We start from the raw sequence: 17,189 nt of genomic DNA on the forward strand, positions 1-17,189 counted from the left end.
CAGTAACCCTATGATTTCATAGGGTTCTATGATTAGTCCTATTTTCAGTTGAGGGAACTGAGGCTCAGAGAAGTAATGTGACTTACCCAAGTCCATAAAACGAAATGAATGGTATTAGTTTCCCGTGGCTGCCGTACAAATTGCCACAAATTTAGTGGCTTGAAACAACAGAAATTTATTCTCTCACAGTTCTGGACGCCAGAAATCTGAAATCAAGGTGTTGGCAGGGCCGTGCTCCCTCAGAAATCTCTAGGGCAGATTTTATTCCTTGCCTCTTCTTAGCTTCTGGTGGCTGCAGACTTTGCTTGGCTTGTGGCCGCATCACTCCCATCTCTGCCTCTGTCTTCACATGGCCTTCTCCCCTATGTCTCAGTCTTCTCTTTCTCTTTTAAGGACATTCATCATTGGCTTTAGAGCCCACCTTAATCCAGGATGACCTCATATAGAGATCCTTAGCTTAGTTACATCTGCAAAGACCCTTATCCCAACTAAAGTCACATTTTCTGAGGTTCCAGTTGGACATATCTTTTGGTAGAACACCATTCAACTCACTACAAGTAGCCTAGCTGGGATTCTAACCTAGATCTGTATGACTCTAAAATCCTGGCTCTTTTCACTAGATCAGGCTGCCTCCACCAAACAGCCTTCTGCGTTGCCTTTATTTGCTCTCCTAAGTAGATTTCCTACTGGGAAGAGGATGCACTGGTTGACATAGGTGTTCTTTGTAGTTAATTATCAAGATGAATTAATAAATTGACATTTTGGTTTCCAAACCATTGCCTTGTGAGTTTAGATTGTGTGAAATTTGCCCCCCAGAGCCTAATCACTCCCTGGTTAAAACAGACGAAATTGAGTTGTAGAACCTGTGAAACTGAGGATTGTATCTTGGCTCAGAACCAAGATCCCTTCAGGGTATAGGCATCCCACAGCCTGCAATCCACGCCCGTTTCTTTACTATATAAGTGACCACAGTGTAATGAAATGCCACAAACTTCTGGGTATGCAGAATAATTTCTAATCACCTAAGAGCTTACAAGAGGAATTTTGATTCTACCTCAGTGTTATGTCCCAGAAAGGTTCCATAGCACCTACTGTGTTTGCTCCCGAACCTCAGCCCCCATCATCCAGACACAGGGAAGGAGATGTCTCTAAGAGTTCATTATAACACTAAGACGAGATTCTGTAGAAAAATGGGGATCCAGAAACAGTAGAAACTCAGCTTCCAATCCCCAACATGCTTCCTAAATTAGTATTTCTCAAAGTGTGTTCCATGGAGTATTAGTCCCTGGGGATGGATGTAGATAGTATATTACATAAGAAATAGCCCCATGAACAAGCAAAGTTGTGAACCACTGGATTAGTCAAATGTGGTTTCCCCAAGTACAAGAATATTCAGAGCCCTTGATATGTTAACAGGTAATGGGAATCTCCAAGAGAGGGTTGAGGGACACAGGGTTTTCGAAGTTTTGTGACTTTACTCACAGGGATGATGGTGAGGGGCTATTATGACAGTAGAGACATCGAAACAGTTTCTCAATCTCTGCAGAGCAACTGCCCCAGCTAACTTGTTGACATTGGCTGGCTCACACCTTGATTAGGAAGAGACTATCCTTTGGGATGTGTTTCTCAGATTGTGGTCAGTCTATGGACTACCCACAGTGATGGATCACTGAGTACCACCCAGAGAGCTTGTTAAAAGTGCCAATTTCCTGGCCCTTAAACCAGGCTTACTGAATTAGTATTTCTGAAGATGGGGTCCAGGAACCTGCCTTTTAAAACAGGTACCTGGAATAATTCTGATACACACTCAGGTTTGAGGATCGCTGCATTCTGGTGAAATCAGGCTTCCACAACATTGAAACACAGATTAAACTCTAAATGTTCATTTGCAATTCCAGCTAATAACCAATTACAATATTACATTCTTGCTGCATGATCTGTAGGCTTTAGTTTGTGTGACAATATCATTTTATATGGCTTGATTTAAATCAAAGCAGTTATGGCAAGATTTCTTAATCCCACTCTCCTGAGACAATTTACGTAATAACTTTTGAGGAGAATGCAATAACCTCTCTCTCATATCTTAAATTGATCTCTAAGGTCCCTTTCAGCTCCAACATTCAGATTCTATGAAGTTCCTAGAGCTTCAAATCTGTTTGTCACAAACACATCGCTTGTTACCGACTAAACCGATTTCCCTTCTTCCAGGCAACAAGTTTCTGAAGAAAATTGGTTGCTGGTGATTTTCCCGAATGTTTTTTTTTTAATAGCATATACCTTCTCACCGTGTTATTGTGAAGAGTGAGTGAGAAAATACATGTGAAACGCCAAGCAGAGTGCCTGATGCAAGGAAGTGGTTAATAAACGTTCATGCCGCTTCCAATGCATTGTCACAATAATGTCTCTTGAATTATTGAAGATATAACATCAGAGAGCTACAGCTGAATGGAAACTAGGGAATCAGCTGTATTGACAATATCAGGGGGTTTTTTGGCTGTAGGGGGACTGGTTAGAGCCCCAGTCTCCAAGGGCAGGCTCAGCTGCAGCACAGTGTGATGGCCTGGGGAGGGCGTGGGTTCCTGCCACACACACTGCCTTGGAGAAAGGCTGCAGTGAATGAGGTTTTGGTCTAAAACTCAGCTTCCAATCCCCAACATGCTTCCTAAATTAGTATTTCTCAAAGTGTGTTCCATGGAGTATTAGTCCCTGGGGATTGATGTTGATAGTATTACATTAAGAAAGAGCCCTATGAACGGGCAAAGTTGTGAACCACTGGATTGGTCAAATGTGGTTTCCCAAGTACAAGAATATTCAGAGTCCTTGATATGTTAACAGGTAATGGGAATCTCCAAGAGAGGGATGGGGGACATGCAGTTTTCGAAGTTTTGTGACTGCACTCATGGGGTGATGGGAGGGGCTAGTGGTTTTGAGGAACACAATTATGAGAACAGCGCTCAAGGTCACTTGTGCTCTCCTACTTGCCAACAGGAATGGGCACTTTTTAGCCCTGACATGATAAAAGTAACAAGAGAACAATTATGTGCTGAACTGTTCCTCAGTCCCCTAGTGTTGTCGCTTTCTTCTTTGTACAGCTTAGATCCTATGTCCATCATTATATTCACTCTTTTGCATACGCCCTAGCCTCCCTTGCCTCTCTCTGCCCTCATCCTAGTTGAGTGACAGACACCTAATCCTGGTTAAATCAAACTCTCTGTCTATTCCAAACCTGCCCCAGCAGCTGAACAAGACTGGAAAAAACTTAAAACCATGCTAACTAGTCTCACTTTCGATTCATGACCACTAACCTCAAGTGGGCCCTTCGTGCTACGCTCCAATTTCACTACATTTTCTTCGTCCAGTCATTCTTGAACTCTCTCTGATGGCTGTTTTGCACCTTCCCTCTTCTCAAACTTCCAAAACCCCTTCCCCCATTCTCCCTCTTAGCTGCTGACCCCGCTTCCTCTTTCACTGAGAAAATAGAAGCAGTTAGAAGAGAACAACTGCAGACTCTCACCGCGGTATCTGCAAACCTAGTTGTATCTGTATCCACATACTCTGCCTTCCCTCTTGTCACTATGAGCAAACTGTCTGTAATTCCACTGATGGCTGACCCTTCCACTTGTGTACTGTATTTTGCCCCTTCTGGACTTACCAAGGTCATGGCTCTAGGCATTTTCCCCTCCCTCTAAGACATCAGCAATCTTTCTCTCACCAACCCAACCTCTCCAATGTTAAAAAACAAAACAACTTTTCTCTGCCTCAGCCCCATTTCTCTCTCTCTCCTCAGAGCAGAAATGTTTCTCCTCCTAGTCTCTCTTGAACCCTCTCCAATCAGGCTTTTGCCCCCTTCACTCCGCCAAAATGACTCATGTGAAGGTCAACAGTATCTCCTCAATGTTAAATCCAACGATCATTTTACTGTTCTCATTTTCTTTTGACCCAGCAGCGGCATTTGACACCGTTGATCGCTCCCTTCTTGAAACAATTTTTTCACTTGGCTTCTGAGACACCACACATTCTTGGTTCTCTTCCTACTTCACTAACTCCTCTTTCTTAGTATCTTTTACTGGGTTTTCCTCATCTTTCTAACCATTAGGCCGTCTAATTGGCCTCTCAATTCAAAATTCTCCAAAACCAAAATGACTATTTTCCTTAGACCTGCTTCTCCCACAGTCTTCTTTACCCATTCTTCTAGAATTTCAGGCCAAACTTGGAGTCTTCCTTGACTCCTCCTTTTCTCTTACACCCCACATCCAATCTATCAGCGATGCTGTGGGCTGAATCTTTCAAAACATATTTAGAACCTGATCGCTTCTCGCTATTTCCACTGCTACTACCTTAGTCCAAGCCAGCATCATTTCTTATTTGGATCATCACAAAATCCATTAAACATGTAAATCAGATCATGTCCTGCTTCTGCTTAAAACCCACCCATGGGGACTTCCCTGGTGGTCCAGTGGTTAAGAATCCACCTTCCAATGCAGGGGACGCAGGGTCGATCCCTGGTCAGGGAACTAAGATCCTACACGCCGCGGGGCAACTAAGCCTGTGCGCTCTATAGAGCCCGCGCACCACAACTAGAGAGAAGCCCGCAGGCTGCAACTAAGACCCGACACAGCCAAATAAATAAATAAATATAAAAAACAAACACCAAAAACCAAAAAACCCACCCATGGCTTTTTATATTGTTCACGGTAAAAGTCAAAGTCTTTAGAATGGCCTAGAAGATTCTACAGGAGCTGGCTTCTTCCCCGTTGCCTTTCGGACCTCAACTCGTAGCACTCTCCCCATTGATTACTCAGCTCCAGCCACGTGGCCTCTTTGCTGTTTCTCAGACATGCCAAGGTAACTCCCAGAGGGCCTTTGCTGTTCCCTCTAACTGAATGTTCTTTCCCCATAGAGGCTTACTCACTTGCTTCCCTCAGACCTCTGTGCAAATAACACTACCAGTGACATTTCTTTGACCATCTTATTCAAAAATTGCCATTCTCTGCATGTTTTCGTATCACTTTACCTTGCTATATTTTTCTCCATAGCACTGATTATTTTCTGATATATTAATATTTGCTTGCTTGTTCATTGTCTATCTCTACCACTAGAATGTAAGCTTCCAGGAATACAGGGATTTTATTTGTCACTGCTCTATCCCCAGTACCTACCCCAGTGCCTGGCACATAAAAGGTGCTCGATAAATATCTGTGAAATAAAGAAAGAATGATTATAAGTGTAATAGGAGTTCTTAGGTTCCTGGCATCTTCAGGTGGAGACAGATCACTCTTGTTATCTGAAGCAATGCCCCTCTAAGTGCAGGACTCCTCAATACCACTTTCCTGATGGTGGATTTAGTGTTTACATGAGGACTTCCAGGAAGCTCCATATAGTCTAAAGCAGAATGCTCCATGATTGGAGGTATTTAATTTCTGGAAAGATCTTTGCCAAGGGTTCTTTTTGATACATAATATCTTTTGAATGGGTATTAGCTATATATGATACAAAATGCCAAATGTTCAAAGTGCACGTAGTGGAAAATGTATTCTAGCACCTCCCACTGCTATCACCGTATTCTAAGCCATCCTCCATTTTTTTAACCAGAATTATTGCACAAATCCTTTAGAAACATAAGTCAGATCATGTCACTTCCTGGCGAACACTAGCCCAAGTCATCTCATCTCCTTCAAAGTTCCCTTCCTGGAGGCAATCACTGTTACCAGTTTATTATGCATTTTTCTAGAGGTAGCCTATACATTATATATACATATCTGTATGTATATAATCTTTTTCTTAAACTATGCACACTACTGTGTACATTTCTTTTCTCTCACTTGATGTCTATGTCATTCTTTGCAATGGCTGCATAGTTATCCATTATATGACTATTATATTCTCCAGGGATTCTTTTATTTTTTAAATATTTATTTATTTATTTTTGGCTGCGTCAGGTCTTAGTTGCGGCATGCAGGATCTTTCACTGCAGCGTGCAGGTTCTTCGTTGCCGCGCGCGGGCTTCTCTTTAGTTGTGGTGCGCAGACTGCAGAGCGTGTGGGCTCACTAGTTGTAGCCTGCATGCTCTCTAGTTGTGGTGCACGGGCTTAGTTGCCCCGTAGCATGTGGGATCTTATTTCCCCAGTCAGGGATCGAACCTGCGTCCCCTGCATTGAAAGGTGGATTCTTAACCACTTGACCCCCAAGGAAGTCTCCTCTCCAGGGATTCTTAACCTGGAGTCTATGAATGGTTTCACCAGGTCTATGAATCTCCTGAAACTGCACGTGGTTATTCGTGGGCATGTGTATAGGTACATCTTTCAGTGGAGAAGACCCATACCTTTTATCAGACTCAAAGGGGTCTGAGACCTAAAATGGTTAAGAATCACTCTCCTGAGTCTAAATCTGCCTTCCTGAAGCTTATACCCTTTGAGCCTAATTCAGCTCTTTGCAGCCTGGTACACAGAGGACAGGCAACAAATATTTGCCAAGTGAATGAAGGGATAAGACAAAATGAGTCTACTCCCTCTTCTCTATGTTAGCTTTTGGTTAACTTGAAGAAAGCCATCATGTCCTTCTAAGTCATCTCTTTTGCAAAGCTAAAACTCAATTTTTTGTTTGTTTGTTTGTTTATTTATGGCTGTGTTGGGTCTTCGTTTCTGTGCAAGGGCTTTCTCTAGTTGTGGAGAGCGGGGGTCACTCTTCATTGCGGTGCGCAGGCCCCTCAGTATCGCGGCCTCTCTTGTTGCGGAGCACAGGCTCCAGACGCGCAGGCTCAGTAGTTGTGGCTCACGGGCCCAGTCGCTCCGCGGCATGTGGGATCTTCCCAGACCAGGGCACGAACCCGTGTCCCCTGCATTGGCAGGCAGATTCTCAACCACTGCGCCACCAGGGAAGCCCTAAAACTCTTAATTTGACATGGTTTCCAACCCATGTGCTTTGCTCTCCCCTGGACAAGCTCTAATATGGATTTTCCCCTCCAAATGTCTTCAAGGGCAGATAGATAATAAAAAAAAGGTCAGGTAGACCAGTTGTGAGACAATGGCAAGTGGTGGGACCTGTGGAGTCCATGTAGTTGTCTAAAGATATTCATATTCAAACTCAAGACAAAAGACTTTTACAGGCCAATTTTGTCCCATGGGCTGGCAGTTTGCAAATCTAAGAATTTGGGAACTCAAACAGTTTGTTAACACTCCTTTCACGTCTTCCTCACTCTATCACCTCACCTTTGTCCTCCCCATAAACCCAACAATTTAGTCACACTAAACTCTGCTCTGCTTCTCAAATACCCCTTGTGATTTCTTGCTCTTATTCCTTTACCCATATGGCTCTTTCTGCATAAAATGCCTATGTGGAATATTCTCTATTTGTCCCTCCAGACCTACTTTTTAAAAAAATTGTCTTTATTTTTTTAGAGCAGTTTTAGGTTCACAGAAAAATTGAGAGGAACGTACAGAGATTTCCCAGATACCCTCAGCGGATCCACTTTTCACGCTTGTCCATTCTCTCTCTGTACCTCCAGAGGCTGACCTTTATGGACTGTATTAACTGGCTTCTTTCTTCTCTGAATTCTCGTTGGATGTGGCCAATGGGAGGTACTAGCAAGGGACTGGAGATCAGAAGCAGATTAAAGTCTGGATATTTATTCTCCTGTCTCCCTCTCTGTGGAGTGTCAGCAGTTTGGTTGTGTCCTTCTAGAAGAATCTATCTTAGGCCACAGGCTTTTTTGAAGGTCATCTTTTATAGCTACAGCTACTCTTTCTGGGTTCTCGTAACAGCTCCCTCCTCTTGGCCCTTCAGGTATAAAGGTGGTAAAATCTCCCTGGGGTGCCTCACCATCCTTTGTTGGTTTCCCTTAACTCAGCTCACATGGTTGTAAACAGTCCCGTTATTAAACTTCCCTCACAGTCCCTGTTTGAGTGTGCCATTGGTTTCCTACTTGACCCTTGACTGCTACCATGATTTTCCCTCCCTTGTCTACTTGGTGAACTCCACATTGTTCAGGCCCCAGCTCCCCTGTGAGGCTTCCCTGAGTGCCCTTCCCTCTGAGAAAGTGAGACATTCCCCCACCTCCTTGAGAACATTTCTTACAGCACCCTGATTATTTATGCATGTCTCTCCCATTAGATCTTGAGCTTCTTGTGGTGGGAAATGAAGCTTATTCATCATTATTGTCTCAGCTCCTGGCCAAGTAAATACTTGGTAAGTGTTGGTTAGCTTTTCTTTTGGAGAGAAGGGGGATGAAATTGAAGAGAGAGTATTCGATTTTTAAAAGAAATGTCTACATATTATTTTTTAAAAATTATAACTAAAGGAAAAAGAGTGAAGTAAAAGTCTATCCCTCACATTCATGCTAGAAGTAACCATAGTAATAGTTTGTGGTTGGCATCCTTCCAGCACCTTTTCTATGTACAAAAAAAAATGCATACATTTATATACATACAATGAAGACACCCACCTCTGTTTCTTGCTTCTTTCACTTAACAATACAACAGGCTGTATTCTATGTCAGCTCATATAGGTATACAGACCTACTTCATTATTTTTTATGGCTGAATTGTATTCCATTTGAAGAATGTATCATAATTTATTTAACAAATCCCCTATTATCAGACACTTAGGTTATCTAATATTGGTCACTATTAGAAGCAATGCAACTCAAAACACAGGGACACACTGGATAAAATTTAACCACAAAAATATATAGCTGAATTCAAGAAGCAAGAAAAGAAAAATCCCAGATTCCAGAAACAAAAATGGAACTTAAAATCACAGCAATGAGCATGAATTGAAGTGTCACAACTCACGGGGATAATGGGACCAGAAAAGTACCTTAGAGGCTGAGGTTTTAGGTCCTTCGAAGGGCTTGGAATTGAGTTAGAACTGTGCTTCCTGCACAAACCAAGGAGCAGCAGAGACCTGCCTCATCTGTTAATTGAAACCAGATTTGCCAAATAGCCAGAGGCAAAATAATAACAAATCTTGATTAGTACGTACAATGTGCAAGGTACTGTTCTACATGTTTTGCACGTATTAATTTATTTAATCCTCACAAAACCCCATTGAGGTAGGTACTATTATAATCCCCATTTTACAAATAGGGGACAAAATGTTTAAGTAACTTGCTTAAGGTCACACTGCCAGGAAGCAGCAGATATAAGATTCAGACCCAGGTATCCTGACTCTAGGGTCCATACTCTTTATTATCCTATACTGTGTCACTACAAACAAGGTGTAGGCCATCTTCCCTCGGATGGGGTAGAAATAAACTCACCCCTAAGAAGTTTAAAAAATCTTAACCTGAGCTACACATTGGTATGAGACCCAAATTCATAGTGCCCATGTATTTCAGAAACCCTGACCTGAGAACTTTACATAAAAACTTGTCCAGAACTGGGAATGCCATAGAACTCTGGTAGGGGCAAATTTAAAACTGCCTCTGCCACTGCAAATTTGACTCTACAACTCAGAGTCAAATTCTCACAGAATGCAGCTCCTACAGAAGATAAGTTCACATGGAAAATTATAAAGCACATGAAGAAACCCACTACAATAAGAGTTAGTCAGTATGTACCAGAAATGGGAGAATTCAGTTCCAAGGAATTACAGATAATACAGCAATCTGAACAGACTTTAAAATATTGTATGTTTAAAGGTTTAAAGAGGAAAAAACCCAGAATACATATATATATATATATATATATATATATGTATATGGTATATAATATGGTGTATATGGTATATACATTTATATATATATCAAAGAAAAATTCTAGAAATGAAGAATATAGAAAATATGGGATGATCATTGGAAGACATTAGTTCTAGTCCCATTGAAACATTAAAAAGTCAACTGACAGGTTAAACTACAAATAAGGCATGAGTGAAGGAAGGATTAGTGAAATAACAAATGAAGCTGAGATCTAGAATATAGCACATTATAAATATACTAAATATGGAAGAGAAATTAGAAGATACAGATGATATGATAAGAAGCTCCACATACATCTAATAGAATTCCAGAAGGAAAAAAATAGGAAGAAGTAGTGCTCGAAGAGAAATGGCTGCGAATTTCCCAGAACTCATAAGACATGAGTCCTCAGGTTAAAATCTTATACCTAAACCTGAGCAGAATAAATGAGGACAAATGGATAACTTCTAGATGCATCATGATGGAATTTCAGGACATCAAGGATAAAGGGAAAATCTCAAAACTTACTAGAGACAAATAATGCTGCACAGTATTTCTGTGGGAGAGATTCCTAAAGGTGGAATTCCTAAAGGTGGAACAAAGCATAAGCACATTGAAAAGAGATGGATGTGTTTTAAATGAATGAGTGAATGAATTAACGAGTCGTTAGAGGCATTATTTCTCTCAATCGAGGCATGATATTTCCCTTAGTATAGCCTGAGATTGTAACTCCCAGCTATCTATTTATTTATAAATTTGCAACTGCATCACCGCTATAGATTCATATTGAGCAGGAGGCCAGTTAAAATCCCCAGGACTTTTTCAGATGAAGGGCTGTCAAATGAGGTCTTCTCTAGCATGTACTTAGGCAATTAATTTTTTTTAAAATTAATTTATTTAATTTATTTATTTTTGGCTGCGTTGGGTCTTCATTGCTGCGCGCGGGCTTTCTCTAGTTGTGGTGAGCGGGGGCTACTCTTCGTTGCGGTGCGCGGGCTTCTCATTGCGGTGGCTTCTCTTGTTGCGGAGCATGGGCTCTAGGTGCGTGGGCTTCAGTAGTTGTGGCTCGTGGGCTCAGTAGTTGTGACTCACGGGCTCTAGAGCGCAGGCTCAGTAGCTGTGGCACACGGGCTTAGTTGCTCCACGGCATGTGGGATCTTCCTGGACCAGGGCTCGAACCCGTGTCCCCTGCATTGGCAGGCGGATTCTTAACTACTGTGCCACCAGGGAAGCCCGGCAATTAATTTTTAAAACTCGGATGTAGAACTATTCGGTTACTGGTGAGATCATTGAGAACTGGAGCCATTAAAGAAGGCTTCCTAAAGGAAGTAAGACAAGCTGAGTAGGATTTATTTTAGATAGAGGAGAAGAGAGCTTCTAGGTTTGTGGGATGGAGGTAACAAGGGTGATGAGGTGCATGAAGGTGCCTTGGCTAGAAATGAGCTTGGGGTGGACGTGTGAAAGGTGGGGGAATAAAGAGATAAAGTGCAAAGGCAGAGTGGGAACAGATTATGGAGGGCCTAGAAAGCCAGGCAGAATGTTCAGACTTGATATCATACATGGGCGATTGGGAGCCACTTCAGCCTTTTAAAAAGGAAATTGTGTTATCTTGCCAGCCAAACAAAGGTTAACTCACCCTGAAAGGAGTTAAGGAGACTGGGTTGAAGTCATGCAGGCCCCTAGTTCTCCTTCTGGGGTTACTAACAGGTTATCCAGACAAGTGGTCAAGCTCAGGAAACAGCTCAGAGACACTGGGGAGACTTGATGTTGGACCACCAGACCAGTGGGAACTATGTGTAATCAAACTAACGGCAAGACTAGATGCAGTGTTTAGAAAGAATAGTCTTAATAGCAAACTCAAGGTACTTTAGAGCTGGATACAGGGGAGCAAGAGACAGACGGGGAAAGTGGCATATCCACTGGAATGAGCATCACTAGAAAACCTTAATTCTAGTCCCGGCTCCACCGCCTGCTCACCACGTGACCTTGTGCCGATTACTTAAACACTGAGGCTAGTTTCCTTACCTGCAAATCTACTACAGTATGAGCTCTAGAGGGTTGTAACCAGGTCTGCTTTGTTTGCCATGGTATCCCTAGCCCCTAGTACAGGGCCTGGCACATAGTAGAGCCTCAGTTAATAGTGGTTGAATAGATGAATGAATGAACTAATGCCTGCCCTGCCTGCCTCATAGAGTTCTTATGAGATTCAGATGAGATCAGGGATGAGAAATTATTACACGAAATTAAAACACTAAGCAGTCCTATGGTAAAATACTACAGCTACTACTGAGAAGTATATTTTTTTATCAAGTTAGAAGGCTGGTTAGAGTACTTTAAAGGTAAAATGATAAGTGGGCTAATGATATCAAGTTTTCTGAGCATGGAAGGTAAGAAGAATAGCAAAAATGTAAGACACGTAAAGCGATTTTTCTAATTTAGGTAATTTAGGTAAGGAACATTTCAGGATCTGTGTTCTGTACCGTGCTCAGTCCTTTGCACTCAATGCGCTCATAGTAGGGGTAATAATAGTGCTAATTGTAGTTAACGTTCATTGACTACCTACAATGTCCTATCTGTCCTTAAAAGAAACCCTGCAAAGAAGGTAATAATATTTCCATCTTATTTATTTTTATTGAAGTATAGTTGACTTACAATATTATATTAGTTTCAAGTGTACAACATAGTGATTTGATATTTTTATAGACTACACACCGTACAAAGTTATTATAATATTGTTGAGTATATTTCCTGTGTTGTACATTACATCCCTGTGACTTGTTTTATAACTGGAGGTTGCAGAGCTAGAAATTTTACCTCAAGTCTGCTTGTCTCTGAAGCCAGTGGGAAGAAACTGCGGGTAAACAGATTTCTTCACACCATACGGATGCCCTTGCTAAGAGACAGAGCAGCCCAACGATGGAATGGGCTGCCTCCTGAGCTAATGAGTTTCTCTTCACTGGAAGCAGGATCACCACATAATTTGCAGGACCCAGCACAAAATGAAATAGCCATATGCCCATGAAGACAGCCCCGGCTGGAAGCTTTCAATCACAAGTGATCCAGCCTCTAGATAGGGATGTTAGAGAGAAGAGTCAACATGAACCGAGGCACTGGACCAGATGACCTTAATCTGAGATTCTATTTTCCCAAACGGGTTAAGGTAGCTTCCCGACGTCGCTGACATGACACCTCAAAGGCCTTCAGATGATGGAGAATTCTACAAGGTGACGTGGAGCTCCATGGTGCTATGATAGTCTGGGGCACCATAAACATGCTCTGCCCTGTGAGGCAGCACAGCATTCAGGAGAAAACAGAAAAGAAAAGAAAAGAGACTCTTTAAGGGGATTAAGAGGTACAAACCTGAAGTCATAAAACAAATAAGCCCCGGGGATGTAACATGCAGCCTAAGGAATATGGTCAATAGTATTGCAATAACTTTGTATGGGGACAGATGGTTACTAGACTTATTGTGGTGATCATTTGGTAATGTATGCAAACATCAAATCACTGTGTAGTACACCTGAAACTAACATAATATCGTACGTCAACTATATTTCAATTAAAAAACCAACAAACCTCTTTTAGTGGTGGTGAGGCATAACAGAAAGAGTCGGACACGTGTGGATTCAAGTCCTGGCTCTGCCACTTACTAGCTAGTGTGTGCCTTTCAACAAGTCACTGAAAACTCTGACACTGTTCTCTCACCTACAATATGATCACAGTGCCTCCCTTGCCGGGTTGTGGTGAGGTTCCAGTGAGATGATTCAAGTCAAGTGTATCTGGCACTTGGTAAGTCAATAAATATTAGCCGTTGTTTTCTTTCTATTATTGGGGCAGGGGGAGGTATGACATTTGGTCATTTGCTTCTCCTTGAGCACTTCATAGCTCAGTAGACAAGTCTGCCAGACCCACCTTGGGATACAGAAACCCCTTCCCACTTGGGTCTTCCTGATCACTGCACGATACTGGTGGTGGGCTGTGGGTGAATGTGCAGCAGAGCCGCTAGTGGACAGCAATAAGGAAACTTCAAGGAGAATGGGACTCTCAAGGTTTTCCCCTTGCCCTGAAGGTCTCCCTCACAGAAGAGGACTGTTTGAATCCAATCTTGGAATCCTGCCAGGAGAATGTTTTACCTACGGTGACTTTTCACAGGATCAGAACTAAGAATACAATTCACGCCTGCCAAGCAAAGCTATAAATGTTAGCCACTTGGAATAGCAAGAACCTTAATACCTCTCTATTTGTCTGCAAGACCTCTGTCTACCTCCTCCTAATTCTGTGAAATGGTTGGCATAGCAGAGCACAGATGCCCACAGTTTTCCAGGAACTTCATTTGTCCCTTATGCAGTACAGAAAGAATGGTATGAGAACTAAGGGAACAGTGCAGTAAATCACTGAATAGCTTGGCTGCTTTTTTTTTTTTTTTTTTTTTTTTTTTTGAACAACGCCCAAAAACAAACCATTAATTAACTGGGCAAAAGGCTGGAACTGTTATGTACTAATCCCCACCCCACTCTGTCCATGTGCTGCAGAGTATTTTCTTACTCAGGACGGGTGGAACATTTCTTTTGCTTTTGTTTGAAAAATTACTTTTCATTTGGCCTTGGGCTCATCTCATAACTTCCCTTTCCACTAGATTGCATAAGCCGTATATCTGCACCCATTTTGATTTGTACAGGGAGTCTGGATTTTAATATCTACCCTCACTTCCAATACCTCTCCACTTTTGTCCTTTTCTTCAGGACCCTAATTTCCTTGTGGACATTCATTTTGAAACCTGACATGCTCTATTCTATTCAATTTCTTTGGCTACAATGTGGCACAGTTCAGGGGCCATAAATATGAAATATGTCCATTATGACCTATCTTTGGGGGTGGGGTGGGGAAGTCCTTAACGTTGGAGAGAGAAACAGAGTACGTCATGGAAGTTCATTGAATATTTATTTAATAGATGTTCATACTCTTTCACATCCCTCTCCTCCCCTCCATCCCCTGGGCCATTACCTTAGCTCAGTTCTTCGTCCCTTTCTCCTGAACTGTGGCTATAGCTTCCTCACCAGTTCCTCCACGTCCAGCCTCTCCCTCTTCAAACTATCCTAAATGTAGCTGCCAGTCATCTCTCTAAATCTCAGCCCTTGGCTAATGATCTTTAGTGGCCGCCCCCTTACCTACTGGGTAACGTGCAAACTCCTCATCCTGGCATTCAAGGCTCTCCACAGGTACGCACTCACCGATCTTCCTTTCCAGCCTTCTCTGCCATTACTCTTTTGCACATAGCTTTGGTTTCAGCCAAACTTGACCACTCCTTGTTTCCAGAGCACACCCTCTGCTCTCCTGCTTCAGTGTTTCTCCCACCTGGAATCAACTCCCCTCTACCGAATTCTCCGTTCACCTTCCTATTCATTCTTTAATGCCTATATCAAATGCCTCCTAATTCATGAAGCCTTTCCAGGATCCTTCAGCTGGATGTGAGCTTTCTTTCCTGTGAACTTCCACAGCACTTAGAATTTCATTTAAGATACTCATCATATGGTGCCTATTATGGTTATAGGTGTTATAATAATAACCACTTAGCTTTATTGAGTGCTTACTATGTGCCAGACACTGTGCTAAATGCTTTTTAGGTGTTATATATATTACTGGTTCTCAAATTTTTTGGCCGCAGGACCTTTAGATGGTTAAAAATTATTGAGGACCTCAAAGGGTGTTTGTTTATTTGGCTTATATCTGTCAATATTTACCTCATTAGAAATTGAAACTGAGAGTTTTAAAAAAATTATTTATCAATGTATTAAAATAACAATGTTAAACGCATTACTTAGGTTAATATAAATGACATCTTTTTAATGGGAAATAACTATATTTTCCAAAACCAAAAAAAGAAAAACGTACTGAGAAGAATAGCATTATTTTTCATTTTTGCAAATCTTTTAAACATCTGGATTAATAGGAGCTAGCTGGATTCTCATATCTGCTTTTGTATTCAATCAAAAGATCATATAGGGCTTCCCTGGTGGCGCAGTGGTTGAGAATCTGCCTGCCAATGCAGGGAACACGGGTTCGAGCTCTGGTCTGGGAAGATCCCACATGCCGCGGAGCGACTGGGCCCGTGAGCCACAACTACTGAGCCTGCGCGTCTGGAGCCTGTGCTCCGCAACAAGAGAGGCCATGATAGTGAGAGGCTCGCGCACCGCGATGAAGAGTGGCCCCCACTCACTGCAACTAGAGAAAGCCCTCGCACAGAAATGAAGACCCAACACAGCCAAATAAATAAATAAATAAATAAATAAATAAATAAATTTAACATTAAGATACTCTTAAAAAAAAAAGATCATATAACACATCATGCAGCCTCTGGAAAACTCCACTACACACTTGTGAGAAGATGAGAGTGAGAAAGGCAAAACTGGCCAGAGTATTTTTATGAAAGTAGTTTTGACCTCACAGATCTCCAGGGGTCCCTGAACTATGCTTTGAGAACTGCTGGTTGTCATTAAAGACCTAACATATATGAAGTGGCTAGAATAGTGTCTGACACATAACAAGCAGTATGTAATTGTATGCTGTTATTATCTTCCTGATCCTCACAATCCTCCCCGCACGTGAGGTAGGTACTATTATCCCCATTTTACAGGTGGGAGAACTAAGGCACAGAGAAGTTAAATAACTTGCCCAAGGTTATGCAGGTAGTAACAGGCAGAGGCAGAACCGGGATTTGAAGTCACTTAGCCTTTCCCCAGCACCTGGGCTCTTACGCACTCTGCCAGACTGCCTCTCCACCTACTCAGAGAAGGAGTTCAGGGCAAAGGTTATGTGTTTTCACATCTATATCCCCAAGATCTGACTCTGACCACTGATTTGAGTAATCCTGGCATTTATGAATGGCTGTTAGCAGTCTCTAAAAGTTAAATCTTGAGGGTGCTGAAATTGACACTAAGGGTCTGTGGAAGATCAGAAAGCTAAAGAGGAGAAACCCATGCACTTTGGAAGGAGACAGACATGGATGGTTTCCAATGTCAGTTCTCTCACTGCCTAGCTGTGTTATCTTAGTCTGGCTTTTAATCTATTTGAACCTCAGTTTTGTCTTCTGTAAAATGGTGAGAATAACCTTTCTCATATGTTGTTGTTATATGGATTAAATGTGATAATGTATGTAAAGTACCTGATACATAAAAGACGCTCAGTAGCAGATAGCTTGCTTTATTCTTCTTTGACCTCATTCGTATGTAAACTCCAGGAAGGCAGGAATTTCTGTCTGTTTTGGTCACTGCTATATCCCCAGAGCTCACAACTGTGCCTGGTACACAGTAGGTGCTCAATAAATGAATGGAAGGTCCTGTCTGAGTCAGCACAGCACAGAATACATACCAGGTGGCTCAATATTATGCTGAATTTATTGAATTGAATAGTAATACTGATTAGAGCGATTATAGTTCGCTGGGGCAATCCCATTTCCATTAATAATTGCTGCTTATGAAGACCCCATGGTGGAGATGATTATGTCCACAACTGGCAA

Source organism: Balaenoptera physalus (genome assembly GCF_965194825.1).
Source record: "Balaenoptera physalus genome assembly, chromosome: X".
NCBI classification, from domain to species: Eukaryota; Metazoa; Chordata; class Mammalia; order Artiodactyla; family Balaenopteridae; genus Balaenoptera; species Balaenoptera physalus.